This window comes from Podarcis bocagei, assembly GCF_964188305.1.
Source record: "Podarcis bocagei genome assembly, chromosome: 17".
NCBI classification, from domain to species: domain Eukaryota; kingdom Metazoa; phylum Chordata; class Lepidosauria; order Squamata; family Lacertidae; genus Podarcis; species Podarcis bocagei.
Genome location: NC_138143.1, coordinates 21,986,192 through 22,009,839, shown reverse-complemented (window position 1 = coordinate 22,009,839; position 23,648 = coordinate 21,986,192).

The window sequence follows — 23,648 nt, the reverse complement described above, 5'->3', positions numbered from 1 at the left end:
AGACTTGCAGGGTCTCTCATAATATACTCAGCTCTGCATCCTGACACAAGGATACAGCCAAAATCCAGTCTGCAGTATCTTTGGGGCAAATAGTAAGCAATGTGGATTTAGGGATGAATCAGGAAGCCAATTAAGCAAACCGACATGGACACATTTTCTAGCTAAGACAGCATATGTGAACTCAGTTAAAAATGGAGGGGGAAATTTAAGAAGATCGTAAAACGGAAAACTGCTGCTATCGACAGAGGGGATAATGAGACATTTTAATGCCATCTGTGGCTAGGTGTCAGGAAACCTGAGTATACAGTGATGCTTCCTGAGGAATGGCAGGTAGCATATTTCAACTGAACCAGCAACACGGGGTAGAGCTCGTGAATTCCATTTAATCCTGTCGTTCTTTCAAATTCTACAGGCTTTTTAAAAAGAGGTAATTCTAAACCCTTATTCTGTTTCCAGAATCTAGACCAGGGGTCAGCAACCTTTTTCAGAGTTTGGATTTGGCTTTGGTATCCCGCTTTATCACTACACGAAGGAGTCTCAAAGCGGCTAACATTCTCCTTTCCCTTCCTCCCCCACAACAAACACTCTGTGAGGTAAGTGGGGCTGAAAGACTTCAAAGAAGTGTGACTGGCCCAAGGTCACCCAGCAGCTACATGTGGAGGAGCGGAGATGCGAACCCGGTTCCCCAGATTACGAGACTACCGCTCTTAACCACTACACCACACTGGCTGTCTCAGCTGTGGGCCGGTCCACCATCCCTCAGACCATGTGGTGGGCTGGACTATATTTTGAAGAAGAAAAAAATGAACAAATTCCTATGCACCACAAATAACCCAGAGATGCATTTTAAATAAAAGCACACACTATACTCATGTAAAAACACCAGGCAGGCCCCACAAATAACCCAGAGGTGCATTTTAAAGAAAAGGGCACATTCTACTCATGTAAAAACACACTGATTCCTGGACCATCTGCGGGGTGCCGCATCCGGCCCCCAGGCCTTAGGTTACCTACCCCTAATCTAGACAGTTTCATTCCCCATGTTTCCAGAAATCTCCAAACAACCTCCCTTCCCAGTCTCCCAAGCCACCATGTTGCAAGTGAAGGACTTTATTAAAAGACATTCACTAATACCAGGGAGCGCTGCAGCTTACTTTATAACCAACTTCCAAAGCAAAAGAGAGATGTGTTCCTGTTTCTTGGCTGCATTCGCCTGGGCACTTTTACAAGAGATGCTTAATCCCTTTGCAAATTTCCCATGCCTCATGATCCATTCAGCATTATGCATGTTCAAATGTTAAATCATATTTCCACATTCTTAGAAATATCACCAATTGCCAGTGTCTAGTGCTATTGAGATAGGTGCTTTCAGAATCTGCTCAGCTCTTAGGATTTCAGTTTTTGAAACTCTCCCAGGGTATTTGTGGACAGAATTTGAGGGAGGTCCATTTCACCAAATTTCTCTAGCGGGAGGATAAATTCTCCAGCAATTTTTTGTGGAGGTACTCCTCATCAGCCGTCATAGGAGCACAGCTTCTGTAAGCAACAGCAGCATTGTACAGGAATACAAAATGGTGCCAAACTGGCCACCATTTTGTATCCTCCACAATTCCCCAGCTCTAGCAGTTTCAGTGGGGGGTGATGGGTGCCACACACACAAAAATGTGGAAAATATTTGGAGAAAATTCTGAAAATTTCTAAAAGGGTAAAGAAAGAAAGAAATCTATCAGCAAAATGTCTTCTGAGAAATTTCAACTCATCTCTATTTACAACTGCATGAAGTCCCTGCGTGGCCTAACAAATATTACTTTACTTCTGTAACACACAGCTAAAGCTCTCCTGTCCTTCATTATGTTTTACAAAAGCGGGCTATGAAAGAAGAACAAAGTACTCCAAGCCTTCACAGACTGTACTTTTCAGCTGATAATTTAATGAGAAAGTCAGTCTTCATTCATGCTTATTTGCCCAGTGCACCGATTCTGTCAATCTTAGAAGAGTTCAACATCTGGTATAGACTTCATTGTTCTTAGGCTTGTTCTTTTTTGCTGCATGGCTACTCAGAATGTGAATTTTTGTATGTGAAATTATTTGGGGGAGTTCTTCTAGGGCTGTCACTATCTATTATTACTATTATTATTATTATAGTACTACTACTACTACTACTACTACACAAGGAAGAAGAGGAGGAGGGGGACACAAAGACTAAAGCCTTAGACCACATCTTCTGGAGAAGAACAGAAGTGTCTATCAACTGCCTGATGCTTCCTCAAGACTCTCTATGCTAATTATATTCAATAAATGTCAGGTAAAAACAAGCAGTTCAGAAGAGGTGGGTCAGGGACCAAAGACTTGTTCTACCAGTTTTGTGCTCCTGGGCTTTGTGTCTCTCAGTCAAGCAGCAGTAACGTTGCAATCATCCTTTGCAACTAGGAGGATTTTCAAAAGCAGCTTGCTTTATGATCCCATTGTCAGTTGTATCTGGCCTATTGATTCAGGTACTGCCACTGTTCATACAACTCCATGGCTGGACTCTAAAATCAGACCAGCAGCAATGTTTCTCCTAGTCAATGGAAAGGGTAAATCTAAAGGCTGGAATGCACTTATGGAAATAGTGCGCAGCTAATTTTCTCCTGTCCCACCTCTTGTTTCTGTCCCTTCCCCAATATGTCTGTTTTTGCTGCAATGCAAATCAATACCTCAAGTATACTCAGCCATAAAATGCTGCCCCTTGATTTTAAAAATCTAGTTTCAAATGAACGATAGAGTACATCCTTTATAATGACCTAAACCTAGCACGCACAATAATGCACTGGGATGATGAACTCTAAATTATGAGTGATTATGCCTAAATTCACTGCAACTTTTTTTTTTTGACATTTTTACAGCCTGTTTAATTTTCTTCCCACCAAGCTACAGAAAGTGATTACCCGTGATATAAGCAAAGTCACACACTTGGCAAATGAATTTCTAGGTTTCCTCTCTTGCTATCCGGCACTAAACGATGATTCACATCGTGTTTCCTCCCACCTTGGCTTCACATAGAAAATCCTCTAGTGGTGAGTTTGTTCCACAGCCATGTTTCTTGGTGGGGGAAACCCCCGAAATTACTCCATTAAAGAAGGTGTTCTCTCCTCCCCCACTTCCATATATTAACTCTGACTTAGTAATGATCAGTTTTCTCCTCAGGACAAGTTGTTAAGTCTAGCAGAAATATGGTAAGAGGGTTAGCCTAAGATATTTTGCTGCCTGAAGTGAAGGAAAATACAATATCTTCCTCAGTCCCTCAGCATTTATATCTTACTAAATATGAGTGATGATTCCTTAACCTCACAACCAGCTCACATTAGGGGTGCAAGGCAGGTTGCCTAGCGCACAGCTCAGTCAGATCTCTGCCCCTCAGCACGAGTTGCTTGGCAGCTATCTCATGTTGCCACATGGTAGGGCTGACCTTGACTGATAACCATTGTTTAGGGCATGTTTATATTACCGACTTAAACCATTTTTAAACAGTCAATAAATGCTGGACTGTAGTATTGTGCTGGGGCTGCTCTCAGTGGCAAACTATACTCAGTTTAATTCTCAAGATTAAGAGAGGCATTACAAAGAGGCAGCAGAGAGAGAGGGGGGTAATGCTATTCTAGGCTGCCTCAGCAGAAGTCTAGTGTCCAGATCAAGGGAAATAATAGTCCCACTCCGTTCTGCTTTGGTCAGACCACACCTGGAATATTGTGTCCAATTCTGGGTACCACAATTGAAGAAGGATATTGACAAGCTGGAACGTGTGCAGAAGAGGGCAACCAAGATTAACAAGGGTCTGGAAACTAGGCCTTTGAAGGAGTTGGGTATATTTAGCCTGGAAGAGGATACAGTGGTACCTCGGGTTACAGATGCTTCAGGTTACAGACGCTTCAAGTTACAGACTCCGCTAACCCAGAAATATTACCTTGGGTTAAGAACTTTGCTTCAGGATGAGAACAGAAATCGTGGAGCGGCAGTGGGAGGCTCCATTAGCTAAAATGGTGCTTCAGGTTAAGAACAGTTTTAGGTTAAGAACGGACCTCCAGAACGAATTAAGTTCTTAACCCAAGGTACCACTGTACTGAGAGGCAATATCTTCAAATATCTTAAGGTCTGTCGAAGAGGGAACAAACTTGTTTTCCCCTGCTCTGGAGGGCAAGACTCAAACCAATGGCTTTGGCTTACAAGAAAGGAGATTCCCACTAGGGTTGCCATATTTCAAAAAGTAAAAACCGCCAAAACAAACCCATGATTTTTCAGTTGTCTTGCCTAGGATCCAGGACAATGCACCACATTGCAGAAATCCCCCCCAGATAGCCATTCTGCCTTTAAAATCCCAGTAATGTCGGGCAAAGTCCGGACATATGGCAGCCCTAATTCCCACTAAACTTCAGGAAGAATTTTCTTGTAGTAATAATTGTTTGACAGTGGAACGGTCTCCCTTTGGGAGGTTCTGGACTCTCCTTCCTTGGATGTTTTGAAGCAGAGCTTGGATGGCCAAATGTCACGGATGCTTTAGCTGAGATCCCTGCATTTCAGGGGGTTGGACTAGATGACCCTTGGGTCCCTTCAAAGATGGGTGTTTTTGGTGCAAGTATATCAGGCCAGGCCATCTATCATGCCCAGCATGGTCTCTTCTGACTGGCAAAAGTCCCACAGCATCAGAGGTTCAAGTCTGTCACTCCATCTGCTTCTTGATCCTTCTGCATGCATCAGGTTCTCCATTGTGCAGGGCTCCCTCCCTAACAAGGTGATGTTTATAGGTGCAATTCTGTGTAACACTTAGGATGTTTTTACCTGTGACACTGAAAATATTTTTCGTGAAGATGTCAACGTGTTAATGCAGAAAGAGGCAAGCTTAAAAGCTGCACACTTGTGAGTCAGCAACAGATTTTCCATTCTCTTTGCAGGTGAATGAATTGCAAAAACAAACAAACCCCGATTTACACAAATGACCCATGACACCTCCGTAGCCAGGTAGCTTGTCTAGGCTCCAATACTGAGGGTGGAATGAACCTCTATATGAAGGAAGGGGAGAGGGAACTGCACAAAATCAAACACCAATTGTCAGATCAATAAAGTCTTCCCTTCCTTCTATCTTTCTCCCACCTTTCTCTCTCTCTGTGCACATATGCAAAAACAGAACTAACCATACTTAACTAGAAAGTGACAACCAGGGTTGAACCCATACTTAACTAGAAGGTGGCAAAAGATGCAGTTCTGTACAACTTCACTTATGAGTAAGTATAACTGAAATCAAGAATAAAGCTGTACAGGTACATGCACTCCTGTTTAGCCACAATCCAAATCTATCCTGTGTCTATCCTGTCACTTAGGAAATAATGTGTTCTGAAGCATTTCCTTTCAAACCAGCTTCAGTCTGAAATAAGAAAATGAATGAGCTGGCTCTGTTTTATTTTTGCTTTATTTTTTACTGGGTTTAAAATGAAATACAGTATAGGAAATCTGAGGAGGCATACATGGCCTTACTTTGGAATGAAAGTGCACTGAATTCAGCTGCATGAGCATCCAAGATCACTGCTGCCCCTGGAGCTTCTGTCTTGGTACTGGCTTCAAATCCCAGCTAAACTTATTGTCTCAACAGTTAACTTTGGAGCAGTCACTATCAGTCAGTTCATCAAACAGCAATGCAAGTGAGCAAGTTCAACAGAGTTAGAATGCATAGGAGATTAATAATAGCAATATGTTGGCAATAATACCTTGCCAACAAAGGTCCGTATAGTTAAAGCTATGGTTTTCCTAGTAGTGATGTATGGAAGTGAGAGTTGGACCATAAAGAACGCTGATCACCGAAGAATTGATGCTTTTGAATAATGGTGCTGGAGGAGACTCTTGAGAGTCCCATGGACTGCAAGAAGATCAAACCTATCCATTCTGAAGGAAATCAGCCCTGAGTGCTCACTGGAAGGACAGATCGTGAAGCTGAGGCTCCAATACTTTGGCCACCTCATGAAAAGAGAAGACTCCCTGGAAAAGTCCCTGATGTTGGGAAAGATGGAGGGCTGCGATGGCCTGGGATTCCGATTCGGAGGATGAAACAGAGGAATCCCAGCCTGCACAGGAGTCCCCGCCTCCAGGGCCGGCTGAACTGGGACAAGGCCCAGATGCTGAAGAGCCTGCACCTGTGGCAGTGCATCAGGAGCTGGCCCCAGGTGAAGCCCTTCTGGCCCCAGAGGGGCTTGATGACTCAGTGGCCACAGGTGAGCCTCCTCCAGGGCCCAGTAACCCTTCGGCTTCGCCTGATCTGCAGAGGCTTAGGGCAGAGAGGCAAAGGGAACTGGTTGCCCCCAGGAGGAGTGCTCGCCTTAAGGCCAGAGGAGGCGGGGCTCCTGGGGGCCGGGACCGCCCCTGGCCTTAGAAGAAGATAAAGCCCGGTCAACCCGGCCCCAGGTTGCGGGAGCAACGTCGTTGTTGGCTTCGGACCTTCCTGTGTTCCTGATCCCTGCTCGGCCTCCTGTTCCTGACTATCCGGTACTCCTGTTCCCTGCTCGGCTTCCTGTTCCTGACTATCCAGTACTCCTGTTCCCTGCTCGGCCTCCTGTTCCCGATCATCTGGTGTTCCTGTTACCTGCTCAGCCTCCTGTTCCAGTGTTCCTGTTCCCCGCCCGGCTCTCTGCATCGGACCTCGCTCCTCTTCGTGTGGACTCTGCTACACTCACGGTACCTTACCCCCGGGACCAGCACAAGGGCACAAGGAGAAGGGGACGACAGAGGACGAGATGGTTGGATAGTGTTCTCGAAGCTACCAGCATGAGTTTGACGAAACTGCGGGAGGCAGTGGAAGACAGGAGTGCCTGGCGTGCTCTGGTCCATGGGGTCACGAAGAGTCAGACACGACTAAACAACTAAACAACAACAAATAGCAATATAGCATCAAAACCCTTTCTTTTTTTAAGTGTCCCAGTACTAACTCTCGGTATTGGAGCCTAGACAAGCTACCTGGCAACTGCTAACTCTTCATATTTTCCATGGGCATTTTTGCAGAACTGCTTGACATCCAAACCAGATAACTTTATTGTGCTAGCTAGCCATTGGCCATGACAAATTTGAATCAAAAAGAAATACAAACAAAAGGGGTATTGTGGTGCCAATCTCTATTTAGATCTCTGCATCTCCTTTACAGCTCACTACTATATTGTCCAGGTTCTTCTTTCCGACCTTTTTTGGCCGCCAAAGCAAAAACGGTGACTTTATGAGTCACTGAAGTGTTTACATTGCTAAGAAGCCACTGGATCTTGTCTGCCAGGGAGAGACATCTTTGCTGTAAGGTAAGGTGAGAAATCACCTCCTGGGTCCAAGGTATAGTGGGCCAAATAGTAAATAGTGCAAGATGACTTCCACCTGCAGTTGCCTACATATGCAGAGTTTGTCTATATGGTACCCCGTTATATCATCTGTCAACGGTGAAGGGCATAGCCTGAAAATGCAACTCAGTAAAAGCGAATCTGAGTGAGGCTGGCTGGAGATTCAACAGGTAACCGGCTCTAAAATGGACCATTTTTAGAAGGGGGAACCAAGGAGAGCATTTAGAGGATTTACATGCTTGACCTGTAAAGCTGCAAGGTGACCTCCCAGCCCTAGCACCCCTTTAACCGCCACACACAGAATATTGAGAAGACAAAAGGTGCAGTGCTGTGAAACTGTAGATTCAGAGAGTAAATGCGCTGAGTGCAGCCATGTTTGAAATGGAGAGAAAGATCGGTCTAAGCAGAAATTAAGGCATTCTGCTTGTGTGTGTGTGTGTTTATCCTACAGGCACCCACCAACTGTTCCACTGTTGTTGTATTTTATCCCTTACATTCCCCATGTCCCATCATCAGCATGTTTTGCGGGTTTTTCTGAAGCACTACAAACACCTGTTTGACCAGAAAGGGTAGTGGGATAAAGAAATGAGTGTCTTTGCTGGTCTCTGTCCTACCATTGATTGTGAGAAAGTGCACCTCAATCACATTTGACAGCTGGAAAGTACCTGTGGCCAACAAGGACTTATTGAACTTACTGTAGCCTTGCGCCATTATCAACTGCTTTGAGCATATGAGACTATAACCAGTCTCTCCCACAGAAGGAAGAAGGTGCTAAAGGACCTGGAAGTCCCCTTTCCCCTTCTGGAATTAATTCTCACATGACATTTTGGTTTCTGGATACTTGAATACAAAATACTCAGTTGGGAATGAGACAATTCAGAGTGGCATGCATGCACTGAAGGGACTGCTTGTCTTTGTGCGATTCATAGAAGCGGCTGCTCAGTTTTTCACAGGTTGTCAATTCCGTGTATTTTTCAGCAAAAAGCCCTGGTTTAGAATGCAGGTATATGCCGTTTTCAACCGATGCAACTGATTTTGGAACAACATAAATGACTCTTTCCTGGAGTTTTAGGTGGATGAGATGGAAGTTGGGGTTTTTTTTGCAGGAAACTGCCTTACAAAGAACCAATGCACTGGGCCACCTAGACCGGTATTGCTGACACTGAGTGCCAGCAGCTCTCCAAAATTTCAGGCCCCATGAAAATGCCAAGGGGTGAACCTGAGACTATTTGCATGCAAGACAGATGAGCTATAGTAATAGTACCTTTGTCATTTATCACTATCATTTGACTCTGTCTGTAAACAAACCATGTATAAGCAAGAATAAATGCCTCTTTCAAATGCATATATATGCATTTTCTAGGAGTCTTGCGCTGTTCTGCCAAGAACTCTGCAGAGACCACTTGATATTGGAAATAGAAGAGAAGAACGTTTTGTTTGAGCATCCTTTGTTTCATAAGCACAATATGATTTGGGAGCTGTTTTCATTTGCCGTAGTTCAATACAATTACAGTTGTGCATCGTGTAAAACAGATCCTTCCTTCCCTGTTTGCAAGTGGATGTTGGCATAGCTGGGTGACGAAAAGGCCCCCTCTGTATTCTAAATGGATTACCACACTTAACACAGAAAGGCTATTTCACCCATGTTACATTATATAATATCAGAAGGAAATAATCAAAGGCCACAGACTAAGAAATAAATAAAGGGGCTCGGGCGGAAATCTACCCACACAATGTCTATGCGAGAGATGAGACAGATCCTTAATGAACTCTAAGGAGGGACAGGCAATTTTTGAAATTAAATTGATTCCTACCAGGCTCTTATCATCTTGCAGATAACAATTGCATTAAGGATAAAAGCGGGGCAGGCATGGGGTAGAAGGGAGACAGCTGGCCTTTCTCTTCTGGAGATGACTTGTGCTGAGGAGCTAAAACCCTGTGCTGGTAATAGCGATTACCCTAACCAGCCTATGGCTGACAAAAGCCATGTATCAGTTCAGGAGCAGGAGCAGTAGTCACTCTATTATTTTGCCGTGAAAGAAAAGCTGGTGTTAGCAGATAAGTGACAGAAAGCTTGACTCGTTGCCATTTCCCCCTAACAATAAGTCCAAAGAAAAGGCAAGGCTAAGAGTGTGCCATTTTAGCATAATATTACCGTCATACACATGCACGTACAAAGCTGGAAGTTTGGGGTTGAAACTTTTTAATCTCTCTTTCTTCCTTTCTTCCAGTGCAGAGCCACTGTAGACAGGGAACTTTGCGTGTTGAGTCCCACAATGCCACCCAAAAAAAAATTCACACATCACACATCAATTTTTGTTTAAGGTTTTTGGCATAATTTTGGCCACAACTTTATTCAAAATACAAAAAATGTGAGTGGTTGCTTAGGCATTGGTTATGACTATCTGTCCTTGCCCTCAGGGACAGAGCTGGCCTTCCGGACACCAGCGGAAGCCAGCATGGGAAACAAGTATTGGGTGAGAAAATGAAGCTGGGCATCAGTCCCTCACTTCTCACCCTCATGTTCCTGTGGGGCTTGCACGGCCCAAGTCCGATGCCAGGGACAAGGACAAAAAGAATGGCAAGCCCCTGGATTCCTTTAACAGAATTCCCTTTCTGCATCATTTGGAGGGGTAGGCACTTACCCCTCCAAGCACCAATTTAACCAATGCCTAACCGCCAACCTTACAAGTTGTGACGATTTGCTACACAGTAGGCAAAAACCAAACAGCATCAGCCAATCAGCCAGATGGCAAAATTCCTACCAGGCCCCCGCTCCAAGGCAGACGACCCCATGACAGGCATAGCAAGGTCAAGCGATCAAGAAAAAACCACCCTATTAAAGGGAGGGAGGGCGGGTGATCCGGTGCAAAACGGCCAAGAGGACGCCCAACGTCTGGCCCCTGTATTTAAAGACTCTGACCCCTCCTCCAAATTGGCAACAATCAAAACTCCCCAGCAACCCAATTTTAACCACTTAAAGGCTTGGGTTCCTCACCAAATCTGCCCAGTAACGGCAGGGTGGCTTGTTCCCCCAACCGCAACACATGCTCTCCGTTAGGGAGAACACGCTTTCTCTCCTATGAAATGAGCGAGAAAAATCCATCCAGCTAGGGAGCTCTGTTTGCACGGTGCTACTGCACCGGCAACAAAATGGGTAGATTAGAGAAAGTGTGTTCTCCTTCATGGAGAACACGTGTTGCGGTGGGGGCCGCCAGGACACTCCAAAGTTGTGGGGCGGGCTAATTGATCGTTGGCCACTGATGCGATTGGGCTTCCCTTGTTGTTGGGAAGAAGTTAATGTTGCCATTTGTTGATTGACAGCCAGAAATGCTAAAACTCCTTGCACAAGGCTAGGGCTTCCTCTTTTCGCCCAGTGCATCAGATTGCCCGTCCCCCCCTCCCTATATTCAGGGTTGTTCGCTTTGACCTTGCTATGCCTGTCATGGGGTCGTCTGGTCTTGAGGCAGGGGCCTGGTAGGAATTTTGTCCATTTGGCTGATTGGCTGGGGCCATTTGGTTTTTGCCTACTGCGTAGCAAATCGTCACAACTTGTAAGGTTCACGGTTAGGCATTGTTTTATGGTTTGGTTGGTTGAGGGGCATGGATTGGCTGTGCCTGCCCCTCTAATGCTGCTGCTGCAAGGAATTCCGTTAAAGGAATTGGGGGCTAACTCTTGCTTGTCCACCCTGTCAAGGGGGCTCGGGCCACTGCAAGAGCTCCTGGCTGCATTTGGGGAGGGCTGAGGGCAGGTTCCCTGCTCCGTCGCTACCCCCAAGTGTATTCCCCCTTTCTGACTTTCGCAGGCGTGCGGAATGTCAGTCTGTCCCCCATGGTGGGGGCAGATAGTCGCAACCAATGCCTTAGCAACCACTCACATGTTTGTATTTTAATGAAGTTGTGGCCAAAATTATGCCAAAAACCTTTAACAAAAAAATTGGTGTGATGTGTGAGTTATCGGGTTGGCCCTGGGGACCTCGACACGCAACTAAATGAAATGCAAGTTGCTTCCTACTGCTTGTAAGCCACAAGATGTAGAATCTCTCTCTCTCTTTGTGTGTGTGTGTGTGTTCCTCCTAATTGCAGGGGGGGGGGACGATTCAAAAATAGGCAGCAACACCTGGCAAAGTCTCAGAAAGCAAAAGGACCCTGGGCAGAAGGCTTCCGTCCCATGCCTTGTTATCTGTCTCTCCTGTTGGTGGCTGCTCGTTCATGTTTTCCGGTCCCTACATCTCTCTGACCCCCGCCTCACCTCCTCATCAATTGTCCTCACTGCCCTTCTCAAAATATCCAGAAAACCGTGAACACCCGATATAACAAATGATGCAAATTAAATCTCATTTGCAAAAAAATAAATAAAAAAAAATTGGTGCAATTTACATAATTTGCTCCCAGCATAGAAATTAGGCTTCTTTTGTGTGCAAACTGGATTCTTTTTTTAAAAAAAAATAATGTAGAATATTCCTTGCCCTGATGATCATGGACACAGAAAAAGAGACTATTTATCAGCTCTTCTTTTCAAAATAAGAATGAGTTCAAGATCTGATGTGTGTGCATGCACAACAATCTAGATGCAGTTTTATAATGACTTCCCTGTTCTTACATTCAGCCTTGCAGCTTACAGCAGATTCTGGGACTGAGACCTTGAGCAAACAAAGTAAGGCTTGTTTAGCACCTATGCATTATCAAAAAAGCAGACAAAGTATTGTACAGTGGTACCTCGGGTTAAGAACTTACCGTAATTCATTCTGGAGGTCCGTTCTTAACCTGAAACTGTTCTTAACTTAAGGTACCACTTTAGCTAATGGGGCCTCCCGGTGCTGCCACACCGCGATTTCTATTCTCATCCTTAAGCAAAGTTCTTAACCCGAGGTACTATTTCTGGGTTAGCGGAGTCTGTAGCCTGAAGTGTCTGTAACCTGAAGCGTCTGTAACCCGAGGTACCACTGTATGGGGAAATTCATAGCTGAGAAAGTTCTTCCCTTGCTTTCAACCTTTTACTCATGCTGTTAAAATGTTGCTTATTTTTCTCTTAGGAATAGTGCCTGAAGTATCTGCAGGAATCTAGAACATGGGTAGGCAAATTAAGGCCCGGGGGCCGGATCCGGGCCAATTGCCTTCTAAATCTGGCCCGTGTACGGTCCAGGAATCAGTGTGTTTTTATATGAGTAGAATGTGTCCTTTTATTTAAAATGCATCTCTGGGTTATTTGTGGGGCATAGGAATTTGTTCATTTCCCCCCCCAAAAAAAACTCCGGCCCCCCACAAGGTCTGAGGGACAGTGGACCAGCCTCCTGCTGAAAAAGTTTGCTGAACCTGGATCTAGAATAATTTCACTCAGTTACCCCTTGAAACTTAATAGTCCTAGTAACACTGAGACAATGATAAAATCCTGGCAGGAATTGTAGCCTGATTAGCGCTGTAATTTATTATTATCAATAAATTGCAGTCTGTAGATTCAAAGCATGAAAAAGCTGGAGAGCTTTTTAAAAATTCTACCACCATGGAAATTGAAGGTGGTGACTTGAATGGAAAAGGCAACTTCACATCCAAGTGACACAAAAATAATTGCACACTTCTGGAGCAGTGGTACAGTTATGCAATATTAGACCGTACTATGAGTATTCTTAAAAGGTAGAGACATCACCTTGCCAACAAAGGTCCGTATAGTAAAAGCTATGGTTTTCCCAGTAGTGATGTATGGAAGTGAGAGCTGGACCATAAAGAAGGCTGACCACCGAAGAATTAATGCTTTTGAATAATGGTGCTGGAGGAGACTCTTGAGAGTCCCATGGACTGCAAGAAGATCAAACCTATCCATTCTTAAGGAAATCAGCCCTGAGTGCTCACTGGAAGGACAGACCGTGAAGCTGAGGCTCCAATACTTTGGCCACCTCATGAGAAGAGAAGACTCCCTGGAAAAGACCCTGATGTTGGGAAAGAGGGAGGGTACAAGGAGAAGGGGACGACAGAGGACAAGATGGTTGGATAGTGTTCTCGAAGTGACCAGCATGAGTTTGACCAAACTGCGGGAGGCAGTGGAAGTCAGAAGTGCCTGGCGTGCTCTAGTCCATGGGGTCATGAAGAGTCGGACACGACTAAACGACTATACAACAACATGAGTATTGTGTGTCTCTGTTGGGGGGAGGGGTTCCTCATAAGATGGTAATGTGTGTAATAACTTCATGATGGCTAAGTACACATCATACTTTTAAAGGGCATTTAAAGCACATGGCTTTTCCCAAAGAACCCTGAGAACTGTAGCTTATCCCTCACAGAGCTACAATTCTCAGCACCCTTAACAAACTACATCTCCCATGATTGTTTAGGGGAAGTCATGTGCTTTAAATATACACAGCCTTATGTCAAACGTGACAATCCAACCCTCTTGCATTTACTAGCCTCCTAGACCTCTTCTCCAAAGTCCTGCCCCGATAGCACCATTTTTCAGTGGTAAAAGTACATGATAATTGGTATAAGTACATGGGGCCTGCGAGCGCTCCAATTGGAGAACAGCCTTTACCAAAGGCTTTGAAGGCACTCGAACTCAGAACGCAAGGGAGAAACGTGCTAAGAGGAAGGCACGCTTGGCAAATCCATGCCATGATTAACTCCTGCCCGCAAACCAATGCCCCCACTGTGGAGGGACGTGTGGATCCAGAATTGGCCTCCACAGTCACTTATGGATTCACTGTTAAAACTGTGTTTATGGAAGACAATCTTACTCAGCTACGAGTGATCGCCAAAGAAGAAGAAATGATAAGACTTGACAGCAAAGACTCCCTTAAAAACAAACTCCCTTTATTACAAACCTGTTTCTTATACGCTGGTCCAGAAAGAAGGCTTATGAATGTGCAAGTGGAATGTTAAACTGAACAGATTTCATGTAAAATGTACAGACATCAAAGTAGATTTATTATTATTATTATTCAAGATCATTCTAGAACTCTCATTTCCTTCGCATATGTACAGCTGTACACTAAAGGCAATCTTGTTCACAGTTCCTGGGCCATAAGTCATATGACACTTTCAGTCACCACTTTGAGATGTGGCAAAGCACCAACCTTAATTCAGGCAGTCAGCAATCTGCAGGATATGCCAGCTGAAGGATATGTCACTGTCTGATGTGCCTTCATCCACCATCTTCATTTCATATGTGAAGGTGATGGAGGAAATAAGCCCCAAATCAGACAAGGAAAGAAGACTAGGCTTGTGGGTTCCCTTTTTGCATCCTGGCCAGTGTGTTTTATTATTACAGACTGTTCAGTTCAAGCCAAATTCTTACGAGTGACAAAAGTTAGTAGACCAACTGCCGCATACTCAAAGACACGAGGAAGGTTGGAATAATTTCCACAAATGTGGAGTGGTGCTTTAGAATATTACTGGGGAAAGAATGAAGGGCATACAGTGGTGCCTCGCAAGACGAAATTAATTCGTTCCGCGAGTTTTTTCGTCTAGCGAATCTTTCGCCTTGCGAAGCACGGTGTCGGAAAAGTTTTGGAAAAGCTTCAAAAAATGCCAAAAACCTCAAAAAAGGCTACCACACCGCGTTCTATGAGTTGCTCCTCGAAGTCAAGTCGCAACTGTATTAACGGTGTTAAGAAAAAGGAAACAAACTTGCAAAAAACGCAAGACGTTTTCGTCTTGCGAAGCAAGCCCATAGGGAAATTCGTCTTGCGAAGCAGCTCAAAAACCGCAAAACCCTTTCGTCTAGCGAGTTTTTCATCTTGCGAGGCATTTGTCTTGCGGGGCACCACTGTAGTTATTCGCTTAGCTAGTTCAGCATACAGGAGTGCCTGGCGTGCTCTGGTCCATGGGGTCACGAAGAGTTGGACACGACTAAATGACTAAACAACAAAACAACAAGTTCAGCATACAGCAAAATCTGGCTTTCTCCACCTGGTGACAGGGCCATCTTAACCATAGGTGCCTGGGGTGTGGGGCACCCGGGCGTCGGGCTCTCAGGGGCACCAGGCCAAAAGTCCAGGGCCCAAGAGCTGGAGATGGGGAAGAGCCCGCCCGTCGGTCAGAGCACCACGGTGGGCTCTTCTGTTGTGGGCGGCTCTGCGCCACGAGTTTGGGGGCAAGCAAGACAGAGAGGCGCTGAGGCGGCTGCCCAGCTCTGCCCTCCTTCGTGCCTGGGATTGGCTTAGGGCCATGGAGAGGCCCGCCCAGTGCATGCTGCTTACACCACAAGCCACCCGGCTTTGCTCAATTGCCAACACCAATGCCTCAGGCTGGTTTGTTGTGCTGGGCTCCTTATGTTTCCTGATTACTTTTCCTGAGCAGAGATAAGCATGGTGTCAGCTCCCTAAAAAAAGGTTGACAACTCTGGACAACCTGGAGGGGGGGCGCCGGGCAGATCTTTGCACCCCAGTGTCACATATGCTTAAGACGGCCCTGCCTGGTGACCTCCATATACTTTGGACGCCCTCACATCATGCTAGCTAGGGCTCATGGAAGTTGTTGACCAAAACATTGGAGGGCTCCAGGGCTGATGAAGGCTAGCATATGCCCAATTCATTTTGGCATTCTGGTCTTGTTTAAGGAAACTGAACCGATCTGATGTTTCTACTGATGTACCAAAGCTGGGCCACTGGCTAAAGCTGATGGAAGGCACTCCGCACCACTGAGGCCACAAGAGCCTCAAACAACAACAATGGATTCATAAGCACTGCCAAGCCATGTACCCGCTCTTTCAGAGACAGTATAAGCCCATCAAGAGCAGGCAACCTCTCAGACATCTGGACTAGTGAACTATCCACTAACAGTGTCTCAGTCTTGACTGGATTGAGAATCAGTTTGTTGGTTCTTATCCAGTCCATTATCGAGGCAAAACACTGGTCCAGCACTTCCACTGCCTCACATGCAGATGTTTTTTTTTTTTTTTTTAAGAAGAAGCCATGATTTAATAAACAACAATAATAATCTCTAAGAAGCATGCTTTGGCTTCTATTTCTTTTTTTATAGAATATTTATTAAAGTTGAAACATTACAAGAAAGAAAAGAAAAACAAGAGGAAAAATATACAAGACATCAACAATACCAAGAAAAAAGAAAAGAAAAAAAACCAAAAACATTAGGAAAAAAACCCCAAAAGAGAACAGACAAACATACAAAAGAGCCCCATATTTTCATATCCTTCTCTTTCATTAGCTTATTTCCTCGACTTCCTCACACCTCCTTTTTTGTATTCTAGTTCAATTAAATGTTCTAGCAAGTCTTTCCCTCTTTCACAAATTTAGTTCCATAGTTTAATTTAACAAAGTTTGAAACTTAAATTTACATCTTTACCCAATGTCAGCTATTCATACTTAATTCTTTATAATATTTCTACTAAAGTCATATAACTTCTTTCCAGCATCTTTCTAACATTCATTAATTTTAGAATATTTCTGTACCTCACATGCAGATGTAAAGGGGAAATAGAGCTGAGTGTTGTTGTTGTTGTTGTTGTTGTTGTTGTTGTTGTTGTTGTTGTTGTTATTATTATTATTATTATTATTATTATTATTATTATTATTATTATACCCCACTCATCTGGCTGGTTTCCCCAGCAACTCTGGGTGGCTTAAAGTACATATAAAAACATAGCAAAACATCAAGCATTAAAAAATTCTCAATACAGGGCTGCTCTCAGATGTCTTCTAAAAGTTGCATAGCTCCTCATCTCCTTGACAGCTGATGGGAGGGCGTTCCACAGGCAGGGTGCCACTACCGAGAAGGCCCTCTGCCTGGTTCCCTGTAACTTTGCTTCTCGCAGTGAGGGAACCAGCAGATACTACACTTAATCTTAGCCAAAAGGCCGAGAAGCGATGTGAGGGAACCAGCAGAAGACCCTCGGAAGAGGCTGAGCGATGCGGGTGGAGACGCTCCTTCAGGTATACTGGGCCAAGGCCATTTGGGGCTTTAAAGGTCAGCACCAACACTTTGAATTGTGCTTGGAAACGTACTGGGAGTCAGTGAAGATCAGTATATTGCTGATAATGTACTCCAAAACTCCAGATAACCCCACACAGTGGTTTCATGTACATGTTAAACGGCATAGGGGATATGATTGAACCCTGAAGCCTCCACAGAGCTGAAGAGCACTCCCTAAATATCACTTTGGGAAACCACTATCCAAGTAGGACTGGAACCACTGCAAAGCATTGCCAACTCAGATAACCGCTTCAGAAGGATACCATGGTTGACAGTATCAAAAGACACTGAGAGGTTGAGTAGAATTAACAGAGACACTTTCCTCCTGTCTCTCTTCCCCTGTCATGATACAAGTTTGGTGCCAGGGGTCATCATCATTCCCAGCAAACAGACAGCTGAGCTAAAGTACCAGATTTCCAGCAAATATTGATTTAAGGAAACAATCCACAATAAATTGGACTTGCAATAAATGAAATTAGTACTTTAATTGCACTTTCTGAAAAACAATATAATCAACATTTCAAAATTAAACACTAGAATAATATTGCAAAACTTTGGATTTTAAAAGCACAGGTGATTGAATCTGTGATAGATTTGTCTATTTCATTTGTGGCTGATACAAAAAGCACAGCTTGGGAATAACATATGAAGAAGTTCAATGTAGGAAAAAGGGAGAGAGAATGTACTAGAATTGATCGGTGCAAAGTCTCAGATGTATTTCTGATGTAGGATCAAACAGGACACAGTGACAACAGGGTTATTTTATAATGATATTGCTCTTGTGATCTTTGCTCCTGCATTGTGCATCTCAACTGCATGAGCTGAAACAAAAAGCGACAATGAAGAATCACTTCTTGGCATGAAAAAACTTCAAGCCTTTTATTTCCTCCCAAACAATTGATCACTTTAGTTGCTTAGATTTGGTTGTAGCATGTTATCCTTGACCACTGGTGCCAAAAGCAGGAAAAAAACTTGAGCAGTTTCACTATGGGAAGTCAGGGCAATGCTGTTTTGATGAAGGTACATTTTGTCATTGTGATCATATCTTTTATTTAGATAATCTATACCCTGCTTACCCAAAGACTGGGGGAATTCCAACAAAACATTCCTATTTTTATAGAATTAAAGCAATAAGCCAATCAATTAATATTTTTATTATGAGCAGTATGCTGATCAGAAGGTCGGCAGTTCGAATCCCAGTGATGGGGTGAGCTCCCATTGCTCGGTCCCTGCTCCTGCCAACCTAGCAGTTTGAAAGCACGTCAAAGTGCAAGTAGATAAATAGGTACCTCTCCGGCAGGAAGGTCAATGGCGTTTCTGTGCGCTGCTCTGGTTCGCCAGAAGCGGCTTAGTCATGCTGGCCACATGACCCAGAAGCTGTACGCCGGCTCCCTTGGCCAATAAAGCAAGATGAGCGCCGCAACCCCAGAGTTGGCCACGACTGGACCTAATGGTCAGGGGTCCCTGTACCTTTACCTAGTATAAATAAGTAAAAAATGACAACTTGTTTGTGAAAAGGACCCCTGGATGGTTAACTTGTTGATAATTTATTTACTTGTTGGTAAATAGGAAGTTGGAAGGGAAAGTCAAGAGCAGGTGTATGGAGGCTGCGGTCCTCCAGGTGTTATTGGACAACTCCCACCATCCCTCACCTATGATCATGGTGGCTGCAGCTGATGGGCGTTGAATTCAACAACATCTAGAGGCGCACTGGCTCCTCATCGCTGGGCACACCCACCCACCCAGATTGCTTTGGGGTTGTTTAAAACCACACAAATAAAAGTTCAGCTGAAATGTATCAGGGAAGGTCAGATTCATGCCATACATTTTAAAATCCCTCTTACACACCTGTAGCACTCTTGGCTTCTCCCAAAGAATCTTGGGAACTCCAATTTTTTAAGGGTGCTGACCTCGCAAGTTACAATTCCCAGCCCTCTTAACCAGCTACAGTTCCCAGGATTCCCTGTGACTGTTAAAAGTGATATATGAGCACTTTGAATGCATGGTGCGGATGTGAGCCAGGTTTAAGAGAAGCCCGCATTGTTAGGAAGTAGGCTTAAGGAAGCTCTTTGAGACAAGAAGGCTTCCATGGAAATCCTGCCCAAGTGAGAAGAACACCGACTTTTGCAAAAGAAACACAAGTGGACAATAATGGGTGTTTTGAAACATGTGGCAATACTTTCGTGAGGGAGGGCAACATGGCCATGCATGTCCACCTTGCACTCACATGCCAGGCCCACCCCAGGTTTCCAACTCATGGGAGCATCCTATGAATGTTCTGCATGTTCCTGTCCACCCCAAATCTTCTTTTGTACAATGGCTTCTCTAAATCATGGATGTCACTGGAAAATAGGGACACTTAGAGGGTCCAGCATTGCCATTCAAACGGTGTGTGTGCACTGTGTCTTGTTGAATCATAGAATCATAGAATCATAGAGTTGGAAGAGACCACAAGGGCCATCGAGTCCAACCCCCTGCCAAGCAGGAAACACCATCAGAGCACTCCTGACATATGGTTGTCAAGCCTCTGCTTAAAGACCTCCAAAGAAGGAGACTCCACCACACTCCTTGGCAGCAAATTCCACTGTCGAACAGCTCTTACTGTCAGGAAGTTCTTCCTCATGTTTAGGTGGAATCTTCTTTCTTGTAGTTTGGATCCATTGCTCCGTGTCCGCTTCTCTGGAGCAGCAGAAAACAACCTTTCTCCCTCCTCTATGTGACATCCTTTTATATATTTGAACATGGCTATCATATCACCCCTTAAGTGGGGCTATCATATCACCCTCGAGTGGGGGTTTACCTCCCCCCCCCCCATATTTTATTCAGGTTAGCACCCCTGCCACCCTGTGTTGTGAATAGGGCAGCAGGGACCACCCTGAAAAAGGCAGGCCCTGATTGGGCCCTTTTCTTTCTGTAGGTAGAAACTGCTTAAAACCAGTTCCCAAAACATGTTCTGAGTTAATTTCTCTAGTTCATTTGCACACTGCAGTAACTATAACATCTGGGACTCATCACACCCTCCGCTTCTGCTGATCCACTTGGTCAGCAGAAAATATGATGAATGTCAGATGTTCACACATGATAAGCTCCATAGATATGAAAATGTTGCAGTGGGAGCCCCCTAATGGGTGATTCCCTTTAAGCTAGAAAAGGCAGCCCAGCAAAAGGAAGGCATCATTTTAAAATATAGGGCATTTGGGGATATCAGTAATAATAGCAAGCATTTCCCCCTCCAGATCTAAAGAGATGCACTGCTGGCTGGTTGAGCACTACATGTCCCCCCCCCCCTTGTTTTGTGTTGTTACAATATGGCCTCTCATCTGTGTAAATTAGAGCAGCGTCCTGCTTAAAGAAATCTGAGCAAATGTTACGACATTGTACACAGTGAAGAAACCTAGAACCTTCTCCCACAGGAATATCAAAAGCCTACTGCAAACCATTGGAGGCAATTTACGGGTTTGGCCGTCTACTACCAGGAGGATCAGTCCTTTGAGGTAAAATTATACTACAGGTGGTTATGTCCTAAGTGTTTACCTACTGCAAATCCATTGCCTTAAATGGTACTTCCTGTTACTGGCCAAGTATTTTGAGAATGACAAAATACTTGCAAAACAAAGGCTTATGAGGAATGGTTGAAGGAGCTGGGTATGTTTAGCCTGGAAAAGAGGAAACTGAGAGGAGATAGGAAAGCCATCTTCAAATATCTCAAGGGCTGTCATATGGAAGAGGAAACAAGCTTGTTTTATCCCACTCTGGAGCATAGGACTTGAACCAATGACTTCAAGTGACAAGAAAGGAGATTAGTAGCAAACACCAGGAAGAACTTTCTGACAGTAAGAGCTGTTCAACAATGGAACAGTCTCCCTTGGCAGATTGTGGACTCTCCTTCCTTGGAAGTTTTTAAGCAGAGGTTGGGTGGCCATCTGTCATGGATGCTTTAGCTGAGATTCCTGCATTGGACTCGATGATCCTTGGGGATTCATTCCAACTCCACAATTCTATGATTCTATGACAGCCAGGTCATGTGTACCCAGATCATTCATATGGATCACCTGCTTCCCCACCCTGATTTTAGAAATGCTCATACAGAATCCCTAATGGTGTCCATAGCGAGATTAAAAAAGCAGACATTGTGGGGCTTGTACAGCCTCCATGCAGGAAGAAGATTGACAAAGTACAGTGGTACCTCGGGTTAAGTACTTAATTCATTCCGGAGGTCCATACTTAACCTGAAACTGTTCTTAACCTGAAGCACCACTTTAGCTAATGGGGCCTCCTGCTGCTGCCGCGCCGCCGGAGCACGATTTCTGTTCTCATCCTGAAGCAAAGTTCTTAACCTGAAACACTATTTCTGGGTTAGCGGAGTCTGCAACCTGAAGCGTATGTAACCTGAAGCATATGTAACCCAAGGTACCATTGTACCTTGTTTCAGATCCCTTAAATGAAAGGTGTTGGTCTGAGTCATCTTTAGTCCATCCAATCAATCCCTGGCATCTTCATTTAAAAGTATCAGGTAGCATGTGATGTGAAGTGCATGTGATGTGAAGTGGTATTCCCTGCCAGTTGGAATACTTCATGCTGAGGTAGACAAATGAAGGCAGCTACTTCAGACGTACCTACGGGACCGCCTCTCCTGGTATGCCCCACAGAGGACCTTAAGGTCCACAAATGATGTTTTGGAGGTCCCAAGTCACAAGGTGGTTAGATTGGTCTCAACTATGGCCAGGGCCTTTTCAGTACTGGCCCCGACTTGGTGGAACGCTGTGTCACAAGAGACTAGGGCCCTGCGAGACTTGACATCTTTCCTCAGGGCCTGCAAGACAGAGCTGTTCCACCTGGCCTTTGGTTTGGACTCAGTCTGACCCTTATGTTTCGCTGCCCTTAAGGTTTCGATCTATGGGCTATTATTAAAATGAGGCTGCATTTTAAATTGTATTTTTAACCTGTATTTTAAATTTTTCTTCACCCTATTATGTTTTTATTGTAATTTTACTGGTGTTAGCCGCCCTGAGCCCAGCTCTGGACGGGGAGGGTGGGATATAAATAGAATTATTATTATTATTATTATTATTATTATTATTATTATTATTATTATTATTATTATTATTAATGTTAAAAGATTTTTAATTCTGGCCTGGAATTCTGCTCAACGATACAGCACACATTTCTTTTGCTCTAAAAACTGAGCATCGCCTGTCCCGTTGTACCTCAATTAAATGTTTCCATTTAGGATGTGTAGAACTCACCTAATAAGTTTCACCGGTATTCCCTTGACATTTTTTAAGGTGTTTCACCTGAGCACCTAGGTACTGGAGATTTCACCTGGATTTTTCCCTGGATTTGCTGAGATTTCACTAGAGATTAAAAACTGCCCCTTGCTTCTCCTGAAATCCCTCAGGTGTTTCACTAGATGAGAAAGCTCCAAATTGATTCACCTCAAATATATGAATGTAGGCAAATCTTGGCCGCGGCTTTTATCACAGAGCATCACAGAGCAGGAGAACCCTGAATCTGGAGTTCCAGCATGACAGCATACCTATTTTATTTGTTAATCTGGCCATAATGCTGACACTATCTTGAACGGCTGCCTCCAGAAACTGGTTAGCATTATTCTTCCCTCCCCCAAGAACAAAGTAGATATGCTGTATTTTACTGTGACAGCTGGGCCATTTGACTTGAGCCTTATTGCATTTGATAGCTACCTTTAGGGAATGTCTTTTCCAATTGTTTATTCTCAAAGACTCCTGTCGGTTCAAAATGTGAAAGACAATGAGAGACCCTGAAATCTGCTGATATGGGTGCCAGGCTCTGGCATATTGATGCTTCTCAAAAGAGTATTGGCATTTTATCTAGGCTGCGATAACAGAATGACAAAATTGCCTCCAACTTCTATTCTGATGAAAGCGTTATTAATAACAATGTGGTGTTGTGTTTTCTTTCGAGACCCTACTGGATGCTATTTAAAACCTATAGAAAGGAAACACTTCCCTAAAAAGGAGAGTTTTTTAAATCCTGTTTTCAGGGATGCTAGGATATTTTCACATGTTTAAGTGAACTGAAAGCTCAGGATTTGGAAAAAATAACCACTTCAGCCCTAACACTGTGGATCTCTTGATGGGGAATCCACGATTGTCTTCAAACAAAGGAGATGTACTGTGATCCCATAGCCTCCAACTGTCCCTATTTTTCAGGGACAGTCCTGGGATTACAGAAGCCATCCTACTTTCTGATTGGATCCTGAAATGTCCCAGTTTTACCTTTTCCTTCCCCCCTCCCCCTCATTGTAGAGAACAATTAAAAGTGGTGCGCATGTGCAAAAATGGAGTCCTGTTTATACTAAAAATAAAATACCTGCACCAAATGAAGGAAACGGTGAATCTGGCA